Source organism: Dipteris shenzhenensis, chromosome 17 (assembly GCF_047967505.1).
Source record: "Dipteris shenzhenensis isolate YYH24624 ecotype China chromosome 17, Dip_SZ_1.0, whole genome shotgun sequence".
Classification (NCBI taxonomy): domain Eukaryota; kingdom Viridiplantae; phylum Streptophyta; class Polypodiopsida; order Gleicheniales; family Dipteridaceae; genus Dipteris; species Dipteris shenzhenensis.
Genome location: NC_141612.1, coordinates 176149 through 198038, shown reverse-complemented (window position 1 = coordinate 198038; position 21890 = coordinate 176149). Strand labels below are relative to the sequence as shown.

The 21890-nt window shown below is 40.9% G+C and overlaps 2 pseudogenes; both read left to right on the top strand.

Moving 5' to 3' along the window:
• Window positions 1–12962: 12962 nt before the first annotated feature.
• Window positions 12963–14338, top strand: LOC147891488 (uncharacterized; annotated as a pseudogene).
• Window positions 14339–14518: 180 nt separating this feature from the next.
• Window positions 14519–15163, top strand: LOC147891487 (uncharacterized; annotated as a pseudogene).
• The last annotated feature ends 6727 nt before the right edge of the window (window positions 15164–21890 follow it).

Genomic DNA, 21890 nt, shown 5'->3' with positions numbered 1-21890 from the left:
ATTACATGATTTGGATTAGAAGAATGTCTAAGATGATTTTGATTTTTTATACAGAATTTTGTAGGAGTTGCAAGCGTATCGATGGGCGCAAACTTTGCTACCAAGGACACACACATGGTCACATACGATGATGACATCTACGAACAATGGATTAGGATTTTGACATTGGTGAAGCAGGGTGATCTTGAGGGTCGAAATCCCACAATAACATATATGAGGTGTCTACTAGGATTGGAAGACGAAGATGTATGTGCACTTCAAGCAGAGATTGAGTCTAAAGAAATAGTCTTGGTCAAGTCAAGCAAAGACAAGGACTCCATTGAAATGTCTCAACGGGCAATGGAGATTAAGCATGATAGAGCCCTGAAAGAAGCGCTCATCAAGGAGTTCAACTCACGTCACCCTTCACCCCAACATCAAACATGGGATGCCCTTGCAACTTACTTCAAAATTGATTCAATTGTTTATCAGAGCTTCAAGGGTTCATGTGAGTCATGGGTCAAAGAGAAGCTGCAAGTTGGCAAGTCCACACCTGATTTCCCAAAAGCCGCGTCAATCTATGTTGATTGGGTGATTAGTTCAATAGAGGGTAACAAGTCTACATCGCAATCTTGTTTTCCTTGGACAATTATTCAAGTGAACATGGAGATGGAGGGGGAGAGCTTTCTAACACGTCACTCCAAGGGACAACTTCCAATCAGCTTGTGTGTGCTTGACACCTCAGAGGGATCTGCCAAAGGCATGTGTTGGGATAAGGCTGCCTTCAAGAAGTTGCTTTGTGGCTTGATGGAGACCGTTGCCACTCCGTCACAGTATGTATTGCTATCATTTATGACAATGACAGAGATGGTAAATCTCAAGGAAGCAATGATAGAGGCTCGATTTTGGCATAGAAGGTTTGTGGGTGTTATCCATGAATCGGATAGTGCACAAAAGGGTTTGTCTGAGACCTTTTGTTTTTTGTCATTTGTCAGCTCACATGATGGGTTTGATGGATTTGAGCACATGTTAGAAATCACAAGGCCATACACAATAATTGAGGACAATATTCTTTATTCTGATGAGGATGATGAGTATGAAAAAGAGGCAGTTGTGAAGCATGGTATCATCAAGGAGTGCATCAGGTGCTATTGTAGTAGGGAACATGAAGTTGTTGTTGACGTCTTTACTAATGGATGTGTGGCATTACAAGCATTGTCAAGCAAAAGAAAAGTGATCTCGCTGGTGAAGACATCCCAACAGGCAACAGAGGTCGAGGCTATGTGTGTGGCACATGCATCAAATAATCCCCATATTAAGATTTGGTCTAGCATTGAGAGGCCTCTTGAGACACATAGAGCTGATTCACCTATCGATGAAGGAATTAAAGAGGGTGAGCATCACATTGAAGACTTGCGACCTTTAACTGAAGCAGATCTTGAAGCTATCCCAAAGATTACATTGGAAGATTTGGAGCAAGGTCTTTAGCTACTCATTTATGCCTTGTGTATTCAGTTTCAAAATAATATGACTTTTATGGATTTTCTCGATTACACATACTCTCATCATATTAAAGATATTAAACATTAGGTATGATAAAATTGTGTGACATAATGACATGGGGAATGGTACTAGTGTCATTCTCCCTATGTCGGGTTATACATAAGAGGTACTATTAACATTTTATGCGACCTCATATGGAGAATGGCACTAGTGCCATTCTCTCTTTGTGGTTATGTAGAAATGGTAATACTGTTATGTTCCTTTCTTGAATCTATGTTAGTTGAAAGCATTACAAAGATTAAAAATTGTATAATATTAACTATGCTACCAAAGTTTTGATTTGGGTGCTTTCTACAAATCTATTGGACCAAAGTAATACAGTATCTATGCTTTCAGATCATGCATTGTACATTTCTTTTGGGACATGGGGAAGGCACTAGTAGTATTCTCTCCTCCCAATGAGGGTATAGAGAAAGGCACTAGTGGCATTCTCCATAACCTTATATGTAAAATGGCACTAGCACCACCCCAAGAGAAGAATGGCACTATTGCCATTCTCTCTATGAGTTCAGAGAGAAAGGTTGCACTATTTGCATTCTCAATTGACCTTTAGAGAGATTGGCACTTTTGCCATTCCCCAAAAATACAATGGAATCAATGAACAACGATGGATAATGTTCATACTTTATTGTTATTTATTAGTTTCATATGCTTTTGTGCTTCGACATTGTTGAATACACTCTAAAGAATCAAAATATTTCTATATTCCTCAACTTCCACAGGGACCAATGATGCATGGAAGGATGTGGAGACATCAAATGTAGAGGACAACATACCACCAGTTATAGAGACTATCAATTACGCGATGGATGCAGGAGGTATAGAAGAAAACATAACCCCAAAAATGGAGAAAATTGCAAGGAATATCACGAATCCTATACTCTTAGAAGAGAACATGGATGAATGTACTGTCTCAACATTGGGGACAAAACTAGATAATCTTATTGTTGTTGCAAACATGCATGAAATCATAGCACCTGACAATTTGGATGAGTCAGAAGCCAGCAACTTCAAGGAGAATTTGGATCTATATCCACATATAATTTCTTTGGATATGCCACGATTAACAATCATATTAGACTTGAATGGCCTGTTATTAAGTCGTTGCCTATTCAAGTCTCCAATACATCCGTCTATTATGCATGGCAAAAATAGTTATATGGTTGTTCGTCCTGGGTGCATAGAATTTCTTAAAATCTTGCTACAAAGATTTAATGTAGGTATCTGGTCAACTGCAATGGAGCATAACGTACTTGATATGGTAGGAAAGCTGCAAAATTATGCAAATGAGAGCCTCCCTTTCTTTGTTATATGGTCTCAGCAAGGATGCTACACTTATAGTAAGACAAGGATAAATAGGCCTGACAAGGTTGGTGTTGAGGCAATGTTCAAACCCTTAGCAAAAATCTCAAAGGCATTTGGATGTGATGCTAGAAGGACAATTCTTGTTGATGACTCCCCATACAAGGCTTGCATTAGCCCTCCATCAAATTGCATATTTCCTTCAACGTTTGATGTACAAGACAAGGATGATAATATTCTACTGAGAGAGTTGATGCCGTACTTACTACAACTCGATGAGACTAGAGATGTGCGCAGCATGATTGAGACAAATCGGTATGGACAATTACCTGTGATGGAGGGGCATAAGGATTTCAACCTTGTCCAAAAAGTAATTGATGAATGGAGGGAGGAAAATCATGCATGGTCAAGAATGGAATATAAAACAAGAAATCTTCCTCTTGCAGATCAACTAAGAGAGAGGGATATAGGTGGTAGGGCAACCCATGGTGGTGATGGCCAGGTGCCTAAACTCAATGCATCCCAAATAAGACTTTTAAGGAACGCTCCGCAACTCTCTAGCATGAATGCTATGCAAGTTTCTCAATTGGCTATAGACCTAGGGTACAAAGGTCGCTATATCAAGAAATACATTGCTAAGGGCTACATAACCCGACTACAGAATGCGTATTTTTCATGAAGGTACATATGTCAAAGTGTTTTTTGATTTTATCTCAATATATATAACTGTTGTTGTAGCTAATTGAATTTGTCTTTTGTGATGTAGATAGATGTACGTTCAAATCAAGCTTGAGTAGGTACATACCAGAACGAGATCCATTTGGACCACCAAAGTTACCTGTCCCTATCAACGAAGTGTTCTGGATAAAAAATGTGGCTTTCGAGGTGCATGAGTCAACCATTACAGGAGCTGGCTTGGGCTTGTTTGTGCATGGCTCCATCAAGAGAGGGACTACTATTCTCCATTATGGAGGTGACAAGTACTCCTACAGAGACTGGAAGGAATTATGTAGAATTCATCCAAGGCTAAAGAAGTACTCGATCCAAGAGGACCCTACTGTCCCTATGAAGGATATGGTGCATATTGTTGGTGATGTTCAATATGGCAATGTGGCAGGATTTATTAACAGCAATAGAAATACCAATGTAAAGCCAAATGTTTGTTATGTATTTTCCCCTGATGTTCCACCTTGGTATGACCCCATGATGAACATAGATATTGCAGAATATGGTCACATTTGTATTGAATCCATAGATGATATACATGCAGGAGAGGAGCTATTTGCAGACTATGAGTTTTGAATAACAACATTGTATATCTTTATACAATCATTACTTATGGGAATTACTACTTTCTTGCCAACTATGTAAATTGGTGCGTAATTGTTGTGTGTGAATAATATGCAAACATGTTCATAACTACAGTGTCTCTCGTGCCATTCTTTCCGGTGCCATTCTCTTTGGGGCTAGAAATTGAGAGTTTCTTTGGAATCATGATTTATTTCAGGGATTTCAATGGTGTATCAACAAGTTATGTTTTCATCCTAAAGTGTACTTTTTTACTTTGCAATGAGTTATCAACATGACATGTAAAGTTATTTTTTTGTAATGCTAGTCAGTCCAAACATTGAAAGTGCACAATAAATGATTGTCATTGCCACCTAAATTACATCAAATGCTTGTCATTGCCCATTGATTTTCCATCAACTACATATCTTGCATTCATTCTCCTCAACTACATATCTTGATTTTCCATCAACTGCATATCTTACTAAGTTAAAGAGCCTGTGCGTTTTCATTGCAATACTCATGGTTATTAATTATACTCTACATTTTTTAAACGGTGTTTTGGAGATTTTCAAATGAGAATGCTCACAACAAAAGCGAGTCTCAATATCAATGGAAATTCCAGAATTATGAAGGTGTTTTTGAACATCACTATGGCTCACGAGATGAATCTAACTCAAATGGGTTTCAAAGTTTATTATTTTGTTGATGATAACGTAGTTTAGACACTGATATTCTATTTATTATTTGAGAATGTAGTTGATATTTCACACTTCATGAATGGCTATCTAGTCTATTTTCACATATTTCTCTTGTTTTTTCATTGAGGGGAGCTACAATTTCTTCCAAAACTGCCATTCTGGAAATTGGGTTTTTCCCCGAATTGGGAATTGGAAATAGCATTGAGAAGCCTAAACTCACATGCTCATTCTTCTATGTAGCGACCACTGTCTCCGCTGTGTAGAGATCATATGGAATTGTGTCAATCTCTGTGGAGAATGCCACCAGTGGAGAATGGTAGTGGTGCCAATCTCATAACATGACCTGCAAACATGCACAAGGAATCCTAAACTCACATGTGCATTCTTCTATGTAGAGATCACTGTCTCCGCTGTGTAGAGATCATATGGAATTGTGTCAATCTCTGAGTTCATCAAACTCACATGTGGATTGGAATCGGACACCACTCTCCTATGATCATTGGAATACCCCTCCTAGAATAGTAGGGTGAACATTTGTACAAGTGGAGAATGGCAGTGGTGCCAATCTCTTATTAGGCCCTAAGAAATGGCATTGACAAGCCTAAACTCACATGCTCATTCTTCTATGTAGTGATCACTATCTCCGTTGTGTAGAGATCATATGGAATTGTGTCAATCTCTTATTAGGCCTTGGAATGTCAATCTATAGGTTTAGTTTGTCTAGACAACCACTAGTGGAGAATGGAAGTGATGCCAAACTCATGGTAGCACCTACATAATTATACTGAGATCATCAGACTCACATGTGGATTGGAATCGGACACCACTCGCCTATGATCATTGGAATACCCCTCCTAGAATAGTAGGGTAAACATTTGTACAAGAGAATGGTAGTGGTGCCAATCTCTTATTAGGCCCTAAGAAATTGCATTGAGAAGCCTAAACTCACATGTGCATTCTTCTATGTAGTGGTCACTGTCTCCGCTGTGTAGAGATCATATGGAATTGTGTTAATCTCTGTGGAGAATGCCAACAGTGGAGAATGGTAGTGGTGCCAATCTCATACCATGACCTGAAAACAAGCACAAGGAATCATAAACTCATGTGGATTGGCAGTTTTGCCATTATAGAATGCCACCAGTGGAGAATGGCAGTGGTGCACAAGGAATCCTAAACTCACATGTGCATTCTTTTATGTAGTGATCACTGTCTCCGTTGTGTAGAGATCATATGGAATTGTGTCAGTCTTTGAGATCATCAAACTCACATGTGGATTGGAATCGGACACCACTCTCCTATGATCACTGGAATACCCCTCCTAGAATAGTAGGGTAAACATTTGTACAAGTGAAGAATGGCAGTGGTGCCAATCTCTTATTAGGCCCTAAGAAAAGTCATTGAGAAGCCTAAACTCCCATGTGCAGAGATCATATGGAATTGTGCCAATCTCTGTGGAGAATGCCACCAGTGGAGAATGGTAGTGGTGCCAATCTCATATCATGACCTGAAAACATGCACAAGGAATCCTAAACTCACATGTGCATTGGCACTTTTGCCATTATCCTACTGCCATTCTCCGCTAGTGGTTGAGAGTTTCTTTGGAATCATGATTTATTTCAGGGATTTCAATGGTGTATCAACAAGTTGTTATGTTTCCATCCTAAAGTGTACTTTTTTACTTTGCAATGAGTAATCAACATGACATGTAAAGTTATCATTTTACAATAATGATAGTCAGTCCAAAAATTGAAAGTGCACAATAAATGATTGTCATTGCCACCTAAATTACATCAAATGCTTGTCATTGCCCATTGATTTTCCATCAACTACATATCTTGCATTCATTCTCCTCAACTACATATCTTGATTTTCCATCAACTACATATCTTACTAAGTTAAAGAGCCTGTGCGTTTTCATTGCAATACTCATGGTTATTAATTACACTCTACATTTTGTAAACGGTGTTTTGGAGATTTTCAAATGAGAATGCTCACAACAAAAGCGAGTCTCAATATCAATGGAAATTCCAGAATTATGAAGGTGTTTTTGAACATCACTATGGCTCACGAGATGAATCTAACTCAAATGGGTTTCAAAGTTTATTATTTTGTTGATGATAACGTAGTTTAGACACTGATATTCTATTTATTATTTGAGAATGTAGTTGATATTTCACACTTCATGAATGGCTATCTAGTCTATTTTCACATATTTCTCTTGTTTTTTTATTGAGGGGAGCTACAATTTCTTCCAAAATTGCCATTCTGGGAATTGGGTTTTTCCCGAATTATCTAATACGGTCTTCTATTTTTAACGTTATCATTATTGGCCTCTTTCTAGTCTTCTTAATTTTATCTTAATGTACAATAAAGAGTACAACTGATATGGTACTGAAGGAAGTATATACATTTGGTTTCTATTTGGAGCCATTCCGTCTAAAAACATTTACTGCTCAAAACGACGGTATATGCGTTGGTATTTGCACTGGAATGCTCCTTTGAATGTACCTCGGTATGTGCGTTGGTATACTAGTTGGTATGTGCATTGGTATGTGCGTGGGTATGTGTGTCGGTATGTATCTATTCCGACGTTATGAGACCGCCGTTGTTTTTGAGGCGCATACCAATGATGGGGCTATTTTAAGCCCAGTCTTACGACGTCGGTATAGGCCTTGGTGTTTGGCCATCTTCTTATAGTGGTGGCCAGCTCTTTTTCAAACTATGATTGTTCGTGCTTGATGCCCAATCTGTGCCTATGCTCTGATGCAATTTTTGTGCTATTTAGATTTGTTTTGAGCCGTCATGCAATGTGTTGTGTGTGCGGTTCTGTGCACAACCGTTTCTCACCGTTCCTAGCTCATGAGCACTTTAGTGTCTTTGTGCAAGGCATGCATACACATCAACTTTAAGGTATACTTGAACTATACCTCTCATGGATCGGTGTGGGTGTGCGTGTGTAGCTCGTACGAAGCGCTGGAAGGTCACCCGCTCTAGGTGCTCTAGCTCTCTCACACAAAAAATACAAATGAACTCTAAATTTAAGGGTCTAAGTGCTTATACCTCCGATGTGCCCGACTAATCCCTAGGGTTTTATTGCACCGTTGTGCTCGGTAGACCTCATACTAATGCTACGGGTCAAACCATGCCTCGATTCGAGCTTGCTGAGCTCAAATTAGCCCGTTTTTGCCAATTTGTGTCATGGCGGATAAGTGAATTTTTGAAGTTGCTCCGAATTGTACCTATATATATATATATATTATATATGACAAATGTGCTTAGGCTCAAGTATGAAAATGAGCTCTAAAAACTCCATAGAGAGGCGTCTCTTCCATGGTTGATCCTCATAGACAATATCCAATGTGGAAACGTGTCGAACATTGAAGGAACTGGTATGTCCATAGCTAGACTTGCCCTCCTCATTGCCAAGCATTAAAATTCCGCCTCTAGTAAAGCAAGTCAGCTTGGCTTTGGAAACATAAGGTGGACAAGGCTTGTGCCATTGTCATACCAATAAGGGGCCACTATGTCGAAAATTAAGGTCTATTAATTAGTTGTAATAAGGTTTTTTTCATTTTTTGCTAGGTCCTTACAAAAAATAACTCCATATTAACACGCGGTGATCCATCATGCATGCTATGCATGAAATTAGCAATAAAGCCGCACAGATGCCACTCGTCGTGCTCGCCCTTGCCTTTGCATGCATGCCCGCGTAAGCATATGATTTCTCCTCCACTTTGTACGCATCGTCGTCCTCGCCTACCACGCGTCGTGCTCGTCCTCTATGCCACCGTCCATTGCATGCAAACCTGCGGGAGCTCCGTGCGCCTCTTTCCCTTGCAAAACCTTGTAAATTCCGCCAGGTAAGATGTCCTCTACTATTTCCGCTTGTTAATCTTCATCTTTCTATCCCGCATGGCGCCGGCCTTTGCATGCAATCCTGCGTTATCTCCCGGCTCGTCTTTCTCTTGCAAGACACTTGAAATTCCGGCAGGTAAGTTATCTTCCACTATTTCCGCTTTTGAATCGTCATCTTTGCGTCCCGCATGCCCTGGATGTTGTTGTGTCGTTTGCCCCGCAACCCTTGTCCTCGTCCTCCTTGTGCAAAATCTGCAGGTCCTGGATTGCTTCTGCACATGGCCTTCGATCCACAAACGTCGTCCCCGCTCGTCATACAAAGGTTTGCTCTGTTTCCCCTTTTTGGTTTTTTACTGTTGTCCTTGTTGAATCACTGAGCGTCGCCCAACATGGCAACTCACCATGGTTGGTCTTACCTTCATGTGCTTCCGCATGGTTCACCACATGGAGGTAAGCTCGTTCCCTGTTATAAAAAACCTGCTCGCAGTCTTCTTTATGTTTGTGTTGCTCTGCCTGGTTCTGCCTGCATGCCTCCTAGAAGGAAGCCCTTGAAAGACAAGACCAACCGTGCTTCCGTTGGTCTCCCGGACTCTCCCGATCTCGTCTGCCGCTCTGAGTCTGCTCCTTTGGATTCCTCTCCTTCCACTTTGCCACTCCAGAAGCTTGCATGCAACGCCATTGCAAAGCGGAGCAAGACTCCACGTGTGTTGACACCTCCTGGCACCTAGGCTCTGGTACCCAACCTTAAATCCGTCAAGAGAAACGCGACATCATTTGGTGATTTCTTTTTTCGCGTTTCTAGAAAGATTGTCCTTCATATTTTGTTTTCGCAGATTAAGAAGAAAATATAGGTCTGTCTTTTATTCAAATCTGTCCTCTTTTTTTGATTTCTGCAAAAAATAAGAAATTGAATAAGAGTGCATATTTTATACTTCTTTGCAGAACGCTGCACGTTGTCTATTTCTGTGCGCTCTCTCATTTGTTCCGAGAATATTATTGGCATAAAAAATTTGAATTCTGTCTTTTTTTTTTTCCCCCTTGCGGGTTCTTCGGATGCAGGGCGCTCTGTCTCGGCCCCTTCGGAGAAGAGCACCCCTTCTGTCAGCAAGTGTCTATCTTTTCCAAAAGAGAAGAGGCAAAGGATGTTCGAGGTTTCTGTGACCGTAGACGTGGGCAATGGCGATGTGGACCTTGCTTTCTGGGAGCCATTGGAGGAGTTTGTCCGTCTAGAGTGTGTGAAGGGTTTGTTCTCCTTGGAGAAGGGGGGGACGGTCCATCATTTGCACTTCCAGATGGTTGTCATGCTGATGTCTACGTCTTTGATTGCTATAGGGAAAACAATTAAGAAGTTTCTTGCATGGGATGTCTGCAAGCTAATGGGTGGCATCGTAATGTGTCGTGCTTTGTGACAAATGAAAATGCACACCTTTGAAGGTATGGTGGGCTACTGTATGAAAGATCTGCAGAAAACTCATTTCCTCTTTTTCTCTCATAATGTAACCGCAGAAGAAATGACAAGAGGTAGGCAGCTTTACGCTCTTTATGGTCAAGCCAACCTAAAGAACAAGGTCTGTCTCTCACCAAGTAACCTTTTCGAGAGAGCGTATGTTTATATGGAGAATTACTGTTGGGGTAAAACGCCAATGGCCAGCTGCCCAGTGTGAACGCCCACTAACACTAACATACACTACATAAGTGTATAGCCATTCTATTGTGGATGATGCAGAATAAGCTACATGAGGTAGCACCATATCCTGTGTCCCTCTTCCTCTCTCCCTCTCTCCTTGTGTGTTTGCTCCTTCGATCCCCACAATTGGTATCAGAGCTTGGATTCGAGCTTAGCTATGGTGAGCTTCGCAGCTTTGCGAGCGTGTGTGTGAGAGAGGTGAGCAGATCAGAGCTTGGAGTGCTGCGTTTTGAGCTCATTGTGGAGCTCAAGGTACTTGTTTTTTGCTGCATAGTGATTGCCCCTTGTGTGCTCCCTTTGTGGTGGAGAAGTGTGGGCATCTTGGTAGTAGATCTGCAGCAAAACAGGCAGAAATCTTCCCAATCGTCAAAAATTTTTGACTGCACATCATACACCCCCCAAATCGGCCGCTCTGAACAAAAGCAGGTATTTTGTACCTGGGTCTGCGTAAAAAACGGCGAATTCGGACGTTTTGGCTATCAAAACATTGTTTTAAAATTTCCTGCTGTGAGAAGCCTGTTTTGCAGATCTGCAAGGTATTTGTAGGTGGTTTAAGGCATAGGGTCTTGTGTAGCATGCTCCATTGATGTATGTGATTGTGGTTGAGTACCATTCTCGTGCCACAGGTCACACATGCATTTCACAAGTTGCAGGTATATCCACAGGTACAGGTCTTGGTTTGGCCATTAGATCTATGGGTTTTGCAGATGTGGTGAGCGTGGTTTACTCAATTGTTGGCCGTGCATGTATTGCATATGAGACAGGTGTACTTCGGTGTATGAGACTGTCTTGCCTCCCTCCATGGTGTTTGGAGAATGTTTAGTCATTTCGACTTGATGTATGACATTTGCACATGATTTGCCCACGCTTCGAGCATGTTTCAGAGCTTCCACAGGTGGTGTTTTGCAGGTGGTGTTCAGCCAGCTTTGGGCTGAATTTAGAGCTATTTTTTGTGCAATTTTGTGAGCTTGCTGCGCTCCAAGTTGTGCACACATATTGCTCAATAGTTGGGGCAATAGTTTTCAGCTCATACAGGTATTACTTGGCAGCCCATAGAGCCCACATGCAGGTGCAAAACATTACTATAGGTGCTACAGGTGCTCAGGTGCGCATGTTGTGAGCAGGTTTATGTGAGTACAGTGTGTACTTGCAGGTGGCATTGTGACAGTGATTGCAGGTGTTTGACTCGGTGGTTTGCCTTGAGGTCTTTTGTTGCAGTCACAGGTGTTGAGCATATTTCGCTCACGTGGGAGAGTATTATTCTGTGAGCTCATATGGTTTTGAGCTAGTTGCCGTGAGAGAGCACTGGATACATAGGTGTGACAGTGACAGGCATTGTGGCATGTGTATGGGCTGATTTTGCAGCCATTGTGGATGCTATTGTGATGCACGGTTTGTGCATAGTTTGATGCTCTATTATGGTGCCATGTGGATACACTAGTAGCGTGTTTTCCGGACAGGGATTCCGTGTGACATGATGGGCTGATTTCAGCGTGTATTGAGCATCATTTGCGCCCTACGATTGCTCTCGGGTAAGAGTGTTTTGGCATCTCGAGCATTCGTTGCTCTTGACAAGACTTGCATACTCTTTTGACATACTTGTTGTCATCTTTTGTTGTGCGGTTTTGCACTTATGGTTATGTATGCAAGTTGAGGCTATCTTGCCGGATTTATTGCCTGGTTTATGCACATTGTGACATGCGTTAGAGAGGTGCTTGAGCTTTGCTTTGGCTCATGTTTACAGATGGTCTTGATGTATGATCTGTGCGGATACGAGACATGTGGTCTCCGTACTTGTGCATAGCTATTTGACAGGTTACAGGTTCATGTATGGCTCACTCGGCTGGTTGACATTTGCAGGAGGTGAGCGAACAGTGTGTGCTTTGCATACAGAAGACTGTCAGGGCTATTTGTTAGCCGATTTTTTGCAGGTTTGAGGGCTGTTTTGTGGGCTGAAAATTCAGCCATCTTTCCCTCCTTGCAGGTGCCTATGTTCGGCTCAGTTGTGGGCTGATTTGTGGCACATTTGTGGGCTGATTTTGCAGCTATTTGAGGGCTTCAGCTATTTTCCCTCTTTGCAGGTGGTCATTTATGCACGGTTTGAGTGCTGAATTTGGTTGGTGATGTGATTCATCGATATCGCATATCATTTGGACACGGATTTGTGTTCTTGTATCCACTCTCGCAGGAGTGAGATTGTTTGTATGCTCATAGTGGCTACGGGTTATACATAGTCACAAGTTACAGGTTCTGCAGGTTTACAGGTATAGGTTACGCACAGTTGTCAGATTTTGCAACACTACTTGTGGGATGCGTTTTGAGCATTGTGTTTGTTCACTACTTGTGCATATGGTTATGCGCTTTACGCTCGGTTGAGAGCTGTTATCCCCGTGTTGAGTCGTTGCGATTTTCGGCTTGGCTTAACAGAGGTCAGATACTGCCTTTCTGTTATCTTTGATAGAGCTATACTTGAGATATAGTTTGCATATGCGAGCATCAGGTTGATGCGGTTTTGTGCTTGATTAGCGTAGTGGTTGAGTGGTCTCCCACTTTGACGCATATACAGTTTTGACATCCAGCTAGCAGATATGTGTGATGATTCTGAGTCTACGATGATGACTCCTGAGAGACGGCGGTCTTGTTCTTGTCGACAGTTCAGATGTTGGCATTGTGGTCACACAGGACACATTAGAAGACGTTGCTTCAGACGTATGAGGCAACAATGACGATGTATGCATGATGCATGTGTGGTATTGACATAGACTTTGACACAGACTAGAGAGGTGGCAGACTATGCTAGTGACAGTGATGTCACGTTTACCTCTAGTGTTCCTCTTGTTTACATGTCTGGTACAGGTGGCACTTCTTCGCGTTGGTTGCTAGATGATTGTGCAGAGTTCCACATATCCTCGCGTCTTGAGTGGTTTAGCACTTTCTCTAGTGCGAGACTTGGCCATGTTCATCTTGCTGATGGTTCAGCGTATGACATAGAGGGTGCAGGAGATGTATGCTTGTCTTTACCTAGTGGTGCATCTTATGTGCATCGGCATGTGCGATATGTTCCTGGGATTGCGCAGAGTTTGATCTCAATGAGACAGCTAGCAACAGTGGATGTCGTGTACTGATTGGAGAGCAGTCATTTCGCATGTAATTGGGTCGCCTAGTCATTGTGCGAGGAGCTAGGTCCTACATTGTTTACGCATTGCAGGTTTCTGAGATACGAGACGGTATAGTCTCAATTACGACACTGACATGTGATGAGTGAGAGACGAGACATGTCTCATTCGCAGGTGAGCTTCAGTGTGCTCAGGAGCCAGAAATGGATGCATTCTTGTTTGATGCATCCAATTCTCTTGAGGATACAGCTGTGCATGATATGTCTGCAGTTGAGTTAGCGATTGCAGAGGTAGAGCGGCTTTGGTCTATTGAGTCACAGCAGAGCGAGCCATCGGCTATGATGGCAGAGATGACTGATTTGGATGCTGCGGATGCAGCGATTATGCAGTCATTTCTTGATATGCTTATGCCAGATGCTGACATGGTTATGCCAAGACACTGGGATCCAGTCTCTATGGATGCAGGGAAGATGATGAGTACCCCAGGATCAACACATCCATACTCGACTTGTCCTAATGATGATGCAGTAGATGCATATTGCACTGGGATGACTGATATGGTCAGGTTATCCGAGATTGTGCAGGTTTCATCAGCGTTCGGGATTCTCATGTACAACCTTCTAGTGTCGAGACCTGACATAGCAGCTGCAGTGGGAGCATTTGCAGTGGGAGTTGTTAGTCATATGGTGACTGACACTGGCATGGAGCATGGTGGAGCTACGCAGGTCATTACAAGATACCTACAGGATGTGCGTGCATGCTCTAGCAGGGATACACATGTATGGTTATTGTTGGAGCGGATACAAATGCATGCATGCAGCTCGAGAGAGAGTGTGGGCGTTGGTTGAGAGTCAGTCATATCTCTCATCTATTGTACATACACTAGTAGGCTACTAGGCTGTCACTTATCAGCACATTGGCTTTTAAGTGGGAGGTTGTTGGGGTAAAAGGCCATTGGCCAGCCACCCAGCGTGAACGCCCACTAACACTAACATACACTACATAAGTGTATAGCCATTCTATTGTGGATGATGCATAATAAGCTACATGAGGTAGCACCATATCCTGTGTCCCTCTTCCTCTCTCCCTCTCTCCTTGTGTGTGTGCTCCGTCGATCCCCACAAATTACGTGTCTAACAAAAGCTCGGGGTAACTTTGAGCTGGACACTTTTAAGAATGCTCAAAACCGGGAAGTACTATCCAGCTGCATCTTGGGTAATTCCAAAGGCCGGGAATGGTATGGATAGTAAGAGAGCCTGCTTTGTTTGGAAGATTATGAAGATGCCACAAGAGAGCCAATGTGTTAACATAGAGAATATCTTCTTTATGGAATCTCGTTCTTTCAGGTACTTTGGAGAACGGAAAGAAGAAGGGATCGTTGATGAAGAGGAGGACCCGGTTCAGGACTGGAGTTCGAGGATGTTGTACCAGATGAAGATGACGAGGTTGCGTAGGCGCTAGGGGCCATCGTCTCGCACGAGAACCCCATCGATATTCTACACAACGAGGACTCCCCGCCGTAGCCTGTGTACTATGAAAAGTTCACCTCCGTTTGGGAGAGGCCTACCACTGTGGATGGTCGTGCTAGCTTTCTCAAAGGAATACCTGAAGGCAAGGACTTTGTCCCGTTGGGGGACAAGAGCCCTCAAAAAGATGCTTGCTTCATATCTTGACTTTCAGTTTGTAGTCTCAGAGCTAATGTAAAAAAACACTTATGCATTAGTTTGAATTATGCAGTTTCTAGTGTTGGTTCTTGTTTTGGGCTTTGCTCCCTTGTGAAGCAGCCTTGTAAAAAGTTGTGGGATCCCCAATACGAATAAAGGTTGTGCTTTTACACATATGTCTCTCGCTTTTCAAAGTTTTGTTTGTGAATATGTTGGGCGGGTCGCAATCAACGTTGTAAATGCTCTGCCTCTATTTTTTTCGAATTGTTAAAACAATAGCTAACGCTCTATTTATCTTCGTTTAAAAAATATTAAAATCGAAGTATTCAAATTTTAAACCTTAGGTGCTCGAAACTAAGGTTTCATTTTTTTTGTACCTTAGTATAACCCTCGGGGGGGTCACTTAGTGTAATATGTCTATATCACGTGCGTTCAAGGGTTCTTTTCTAAATCCCTATGTAACCTATTTCTAGTATTTCCTAGTATCCCCTCTGTAAATTTTGGAAAATTTTATAAATCCCCTTCTGTAAGTATATTTATTTTCCTAGAGGAATTTTAAAAGTCCTTATGTAAGTCATACACTACTACTTTTGGAGTCCCTTTAGGTAGGATGAGATATTTAGAATACAAGATCTCTACATCACCTGCATTATTTGAATCTACACACAAAAAATTGAGGTACTGAGTGCAATAATCGGCAATGAATGGGTTTGTGTCTTGATGATGCCATAAGGCAAGAGAAACAAAGAATAAAGACATATGTGCAAAAATTAAGAGGAACAAATATCAAACAAGACAAATCATGTGTGCCATACACCAAGAGCAAAGAATTGTGCAAAGTCACTTGAAACAGGTAAAGAGCTCAAGAAACAACCTTTATAAAAATACTACATGAAAGATTGGGAGCTTTTATAAATGCTTTATATCTTTCAATTTTTTACAAAACCATATGTATGGGCATTTCAGCTAGGAGAAGGGATGATAGATTAGCCAATTTTACAAAGCATTCAATGACGATATATAATGTTTATTTCTTGCCAAATACAAACATCTATAGCTTTCTTATGTGAAAGATTGGAAACTTGTTTAAACAATATCTGAGACTTAGTAATTTCTTCCATGTCTTTACTGTTAGAGAAGGAGTAGAGAAGAAAAAACTAAAACACCATGCTTTCGGCCACATTCACGATTGGCCTTGCCACTTTTTCCATGTCTTGATTGTTGCAGAAGCAAAAGATGGAAATATCATTCTTCTTTGTCACATTTATAGGAGACCTTTCCACTTTTTTTCTTCCATGAAAACCCTTACTAAGTCATATCAAACCATGGTATTAAAACCATTGAGGCTACATTCATACAACATCTTGTTGTACTCGATGCCAAAATAGCATTTTCAAACTTGGTTTATGGCATTTATATAAACAAAAGTACCCATGCGGTTGCAAATCATCCACTTCTGTGATTCAAGGTCCTACAAAAAAATAAGTTAAAAAATCCATCAAGACAAATCAAACTAAACTTAGCGCATAGTAATAATCATAATAAATCTTTTATCATATTAGAAAGATTACAAAGAAGCCCCTACCGAGTGCATTTAATGCCCCTTTACAAAGTCATTGAATACATTCCAATCATTCTCATCTAAAGTATACTTATTGCTATTACACTCATAGGTGAGGTTTGCCAATGCAATCACGCTCTCAATATTTATCATGTCAAGGTCTGTAAGGTCATACGTGAAGCATCTTGAATCTTTTGCCTTTTGATACCACCCAAGCTGGACTTCTACTCCAAAAGGTCTATCTGAAAGGTTGAACCCTCTTTAATATTTCACATACCCCCCACCAACCTTTCTCCTCATTTTTTGAACTCGTCCAAGGTACCATATAGCTTGTGTTTTCTTTTTTTGCAAAGATCTTGGATTGCATTTCCTTTTGCTTTTCCTTGTTTTGTGTTCTTCATGAGAGAATACGGCACAATCGGAACCTATTCCAAATAGGTTCTAATTTGATGTAGCAAGAGGTATATCTTCCTTAGAGTAGTATACTCCTTGGTGAACACTTGTGAGTCTATCTTTAGAGAGTGTGGGATTTCCATTAAGTTGGCTTACCAATGTGGACTTGAAGAGAGTTTTACCATCAATGGTAACAACTGGGCTCACTGCTTCTTGTTCATCTAGGAGAGAATCCACCACATGTCTGATTTCACTTATGTAGGCATCGTTGTCATTATCATCTATTTCTAACACATGATCTGCTTGACATTGGTATTCTTCTTTAGAATCAGATTCTTGTGAATATGCATTTGCAAATCCATTTGACCAAGGTTCCATCCACCACTTCATATTCTCACCCTTTGAATTCCTATGCAAACTTTCACACCTTTCTTGAGCACTTTTTAGTCCCTTCTTCAATGCTTGGATGATTTTATCATCAGTTGACACACACTCATAGTCCCCTAGATTAGCTTCTCACATGTTCTCTTTGAGATTCAATTCTCTCTAGACATGTTCTTGCTTCTTATGTGCCCTTGTAAATAGAGGACTATCCTCTTTGCATTCAAAGTGTGCAAGCCTATTCATACTACCTGCACTATGTAGCATATGCATCAAGTCATAAGCACGTTCTTGTCCCACCATGCTTCCAATCTTGCTGTAAATAGAGGGGCCAAGGCTAACACCACACGAAGTAGAAGAGACACAACAAGATTGAACACCACACGAATTAGTAAAAGAGATGCAGTGAGGATTGAACTCTTAGCATTCCTCCTAGTAGTGAAAACATGAACACTGCGAAGAGGAGCCACCTTGTTCTTGCTGCTTTCTTTCTTATGATAATAGTTTTGCTGTGTTCTCGTCAACAAAGTCTGCAACATGACCTCCCATGAAGTATTCTTTCGTTCTATATTACAACCTTTTAATTTGCAAATTGCCTTAGAATGGAGGTAGGGGCACCTTCAAGGATCGTTGTTAGCTTGAGGACTCAAGATCCAAGACCTAATAGCTTGAGGACTCAAGAGCTAGGACCTGCATTACAGTGCACAAGCCCGAAGTGTCATTATGTGAAGAACATGCAAGGCAAAGCATGGGACGTAGGAACTAAAGCATCTACAATAGATGGTTGAAAATCACTTGTAGAGATCAAGAACTCAACTTTTTGATATTGTATTGAGCTTGAAGTCATCTTCTCATCATTTTGGGAGAGATAGCCAATAGGTGTGCAGAGGAGCGAGAAGCCAACATGAGTGCTTTTTAGTGCACTAGCATCTAAAATCAAGGTTTTTAAACCTTGCATGCTTAGCATATATAAAAAGGTTAATTTTATATAGCTTTATATAAATGGCTTTTTAAAGAGAGAGCCTAGTTGATGGAGGATCATGATAACCTGGTTTATGGAGGAGGTTCAAGATAACCTTATCTCCCTGTAGCCTATAAGGCTTTGCCATGCTAAGCCTCCTCTAACATAATTTGAAAGAGGATTTTCCCTCTTTCACTAATCAACCACTTCCACCTACTCCCTCTCCAACTTCTCCGTTCTCGAAATGTGTAGGCCCTGTAAATGTTATTTGATCTAGAAAACTATTTTTGATTGGACAAAACATTATTGGGCGCAGGACCACATTGCTTGCCACAGGTTTCTTACCATCTCTCAAAGCCTCGTAGATTTGCAATGCATAGGATATATCAAGGCTTCGGCTATTAGTGAAGACAGTTGTAGCTTCCACATCTTTGGCATTCACAAACCACGTCCTTTGACCCTAGATATATCCCACATCATCATCTGTAACTGCTTCATTAAGATGCAGATTAAGATTTTTGATTGATGTGAGTTCATCCTGATCATCTTTAGCCTCGGGTTCTGAGTCTTCTTCATCTTTCTCTTCTTTTAACCATTTTTCATCCACATTATCTCTCTCTACAGTGGGACAATGCCTTTTTTTACTGCTTGGAACTGTGGCTCTTGCAGTGCTAGCCTTTTGCATTTCACGTCGTGGTTTGCTAGCAAGAGCTTCTAGCATAACTGCAGTGGATCGACCTTGATCTTCTTCAATTTTTTTTAATCCCCGTGCACTCAAGGCTTGTGTTTCATCATCCTTAGTTACATCCACCATTTCTTGCTCTAGAAGTTTGCACTCATGTTCTACACGTTTGTGACAGTGTGCCTATTCTTCTTGTCCCTGCATCGAAGTCTGAGGTTTTTGATCTCCTTCATGTGAAGATCCTTGAATATGAGGAGCATATTGTGCATCCTAAAAGTACTCAAACATTATCTTTGCATGCATCCTTTTTGCCACCACACTAGGAAATTGCTCCCAAGTATATGAAAGAGCCTCCAATGCACTTTGCAGCTCTGGAAACTTTGATGGTTGAGGAGGAGGCATCACAAAGGTCTTTGAGTCTCTCCTTGACACAAAAAAATGAAGACTGCCAACTTCAGGATCTGAACTCTTTGTAAAAATATCCATAAAAGTCTCTTTTGGCTCTATCATTATGCCTACTACAAGGCTTGAAGTCATATCTTTTTTGAAGAAAGTAGCATCCCATGGATCTTCAACATCATTGAACTCCCTTTTTGACATAAGTAGAAAGAGTCTCTTTTCCTTTTGATGAAGAAACCAAGCTCTTCTGCCCACGTGATATCGAGTCCACCTACTAAAGCCATTGGGGCTATATTCCTTTCCTTTCTGCAATAGAAGAACTTGATCTTCTTCTTTCTCTTTTTATCATCAGAAGAAGATGGGTTATCACAGTCCTTACCCTTACCTTTCTTTGATTTAGCATAGAAAGCCGCAAATCTTCTCCAGTCCTCGTCTTTTGATGCATCTCCTCCTCCAGAAGCATTGCGCTGAAATCCTCAAAGTTGAGGGGCCGATTTATGTTCTGCATATTCAGCGCCATAACAAGACCGTCGTGCTTTGGTGGGAGAATCCGTATGCACCTTGGTGCTAGATTCTCATTGGTGATCGTGATGCCAGTCGTAGTCATCTAATCGCATAGATTCTTCACCCTGGTGATGAACTTCTCTACCGTTTCAGACTCAAACAGTTTCTTGTTTGTGAGTTGAGTCTCCAGATTTTGAATCCGTGTTTGATTCGTGGTCTCGTACTGATTTTTCAAGACCACCCATGCCTCCTCTGCTGTGGTGACATGTTGAATTAATGCCATGAAACACCTATTTCATTAATTTTGGACTGGTGCACTGTCCAAATTCATTTTGTGAGAGAATTTTTGATAAAACATTTTAAAAAAAGAGGCTCTTATAAAACAAAACATTGAGTCAAAAAGGAAGATTTTAAAAAATCAAATTAGAAAAAATGACGTGAGATGTTATTAAAACTAGAGTACATTAAAAATAGAGGACATCACATTGTAAAAGAGACAAAAAGTAATATTTTAAAAAATCAAATTAGAAAAAATGGCGTGACATGTTATTAAAACTAGAGTACATTTAAAAAAGAGCACATCACATTTGTACAAGAAGTAGATCATATAACTCAAAGCCATATGGTGTCAAAAAACACCTTACATTAGCTCCTAGAAGATCTCATCTTGGTCTCTCTTATCTTCTTAATCACCCAAAGTCTAGAAGATCTCATCATTGGTCTCTCTTATCTTCTCAATAACCCAATCTTTCACTGCCTCCACATCTGTATCCTCAACATAATTACATGCAAAGAAGTAATTTAAGCAGTCACAAATTGTTTCTTTATAATTTCTCTGTGAGGCTCTTATTGTTCTCTCAGCATCCGCATCAAATCGCCCATGACGAGAGCTGCAATAACAAAGGTTACTTAAGAATTCTAAGAGATCTTGTCGTGCTTTTATAATATGTCTTAAAAGTCTTTCACTCTCTGATATCTTGAGAGTCTCCTCCCTCTCTGTGTGCCTTTGTGCATCAAATTCCTCTCTCTCCATGTGTGTCAAAGGAGAACCTTGTCAAATTCTGGCCTCTCTCTGTGCTCCTTGGTCAGCAATCCATTCTTTGAGACTATTAATTCCGAACTCCACGTCCTCGACAATGCCAAGGACATCCATGGGTGGGGAGATGATAAAGAAAGGGAGATGGACTACGATGGAAGAAAGAAGAGAGTGTTTGTGGAAGGACTAGGATGGAAGAATACAAGTTAATGAGAAGCACTAGGATGGATGAAAGAAGAGAGTGTTTGTGGAAGAACTAGGATAGAAGAATACAAGTTACTAGGATGGATGAAAGAAGAGAGTGTTTGTGGAAGGACTAGGATAGAAGAATATAAGTTACTGAGAAGGACTAGGATGTAAGAAATAAGAGAGTGTTTGTGGAAGGACTAGAATGGAAGAATACAAGTGCACTAAGGCACAATGTGTTCACTATGATAAGGATAAGGGTTGGAATAAAGTGAGAGAAGCATTGGTAATGTTCTACTTTAAGTGAGTGGAGACTGTCCAACTAAATAAAATTTTGCAGAGCATTGGGAATGATGTACTTTAAGTGAGTGGAGCATTGGGAATTGATACTTGCGAGTGAAATATATTACAAGTGAGAGAGAGAGAGAGCGATAGAAAGTGAGGAAAGACGTAAAGTGAAAGACGAATACAAGTTAATTAGAAGGACTAGGATGTAAGAAATAAGAGAGTGTCTTGAAGGGATAGAAAGTGAGGGAAGATGTAAAGTGAAAGACAAATACAAGTTAATCAGAAGGACTAGGATGTAAGAAATAAGAGAGCATTGGTGGAAGGACTTGGATGGAAGAATACAAG